Source organism: Solanum tuberosum, unplaced genomic scaffold, assembly GCF_000226075.1.
Source record: "Solanum tuberosum cultivar DM 1-3 516 R44 unplaced genomic scaffold, SolTub_3.0 scf00853, whole genome shotgun sequence".
In the NCBI taxonomy this organism is placed as follows: Eukaryota; Viridiplantae; Streptophyta; class Magnoliopsida; order Solanales; family Solanaceae; genus Solanum; species Solanum tuberosum.
The window spans coordinates 4,055-6,261 of NW_006239763.1; positions in this window are offsets into that span (position 1 = coordinate 4,055).

The window sequence follows — 2,207 nt, forward strand, 5'->3', positions numbered from 1 at the left end:
ATAATATAAGTAATACTATACATTACAATAATTAACAGCTTAATTATTTAAAACTTATATAAAAAATTTAATTAACTCTCTAAATTCTATTGGTACCACATAAAATGGATTATATGATAAACATATATTGTTTGAAATTGACGAAAAAGAAACTATAAATTACAATAATTAACAAAATAAATCTCTCGACTCCAACAAATCTATCAATTAATGCCACATAAATTGGGACATGGCAAATAACATATATTATTAAAAAATTAGGTTCAAAATGTACTATAAAATACAATAATTAACAACTTAATATATTAAAGAGACATATAAAAAAGGGTTAATATTTGAAATTATGCATCTGCCACATAAATTAGAACAAACAGAGTAATAAATATTATTTTCAACGAATAAATGTCAAAATTTTAAAAATCAAACTGCATAATATTTTGCTTTAATATTTGTGTTTAATTTAATATAAAGTGAACAAACAAAACAAAAAAAGGACGGGGGGGGGGGGGCATTAAGCTTAAAATGAAATCATTTTTACGTTTCAAACTTTCACTAATCTAGGGTGATGACAACAATAACGAGACATAAATAATGAAAGCAAAATCAAATGAGGTTTTGTTCGCTTTTAGCAACTTTATAGAAATAGTTTAGAATTTGTTGATTAACTTTAAATTAAATAATTACATTTAAGTTTTATTTCAAAATTTTAATGAAAAAAATAAAAAGTCAAATTCATTGAAAATTCAATTAGCTACTAAACCTAGATTTCTAATTAAGAATGTAATTTAATTAGCTTAGACAATTAAAGAAATAAGTGAATGAATAATAAAATAAGAGTGTTCTATTTAAAATGATTATAAAATGCACTAGTGGGGATCGAACCCACGCCTTCAAAGTAAGGCAGGAGAGCCTCACACCGTTGGACAATAGTATCTTGACATGTTCAGGGTGTCCAATCTATTAACTTTAACCGTTACCAGTAGCATTTTACTTATATATACAGTATAATTTTTCGGCGAAGGGTGTCTAATTGGACTCCCTCGGGATACTGTAGCTCCGCCCATGATAGTGTGTGCATTCTCATTCATTGCACCCTCCCATAATAACCTAACTAATGTAACATGCACCCAATAATATTTTGTTGAATCTAGCGTTAGAGACCAGCGATGATTATAGTGGGATGAATAAGATTCTTTATTTTTAATCAAAAGTCTGAAGTTTAAATTTTGATGAAGAAGAGGTGCATGCATGGGAAAAAGATCCAGTCAAGCTCTATTTCCTCAAGTAATGTTCAACGGTCTCTTAGATTAATGTCATGTGGATCATAAAATAATTTATGGTTGAGATCCATTTCAAATTTTGCACTTAATAGAAAAACCAAAAATGGTAAAAGTAAAGCTAACGGTGTCAATTAGCTTTATTTTTACTATTTTTGACTTTTCAGCTAAGTGTAAGATTTGAAATGAATTTCAATCATAAATTATTTTATAATCCACGTAGTATTAATCTAAAAGACCATTAAACATTACTTAAAGATGAAAAAATAGATTCTAACTACTAATTGTCAACCTTCTTTCTTTGAAATTACGTGAACGCATTGATTCTTCCATCTCAATAATTTCTCTTAACAACTTATCCTAAGGTCTTTTCGCCAAGAGCTTCTCTATGACGACAGAAAAAGCAACTCATTTATTATGATTAAACATCTTTTTTATCCATAATTTACTTAGCTAGTCATAAATTAAAGGTTACTAATAATTCTCAAACTCTTTTAGATACGTTTCATCAAGATTTCTACTTGCAAGTCCACTTGCTTTCCATATTAATTAAGAGAATTTACTTTCCTCGATTATAATTAAAATATCAAAACAGATATAAATATCGAACATCGAGAAAATTTGAAAAACCTTAGTCTTAGACATGAACCCTCTTGTCATCATGAAAAAAATTAATTTTGAGAAGTTAAAGTTAATCCACCAATAGAAATAAACCACATGGAGGTGTGCCACGTGCCACATCGACTCCATTATCCACCATTCTTTTTTATCTTATCGAATCAAATCATATTGTAGTTGTGGCATGTAGATAATATTTCTTTTCTTGGTCGGCCAAATTTACAAAGAGTTGACAAAGAAGCCTAATAGGAGTGTAGTCAAGGGTCCCTATATAAAAGGAAGGAAAAGGAATGTGGGGGTGAGGGGGGATTG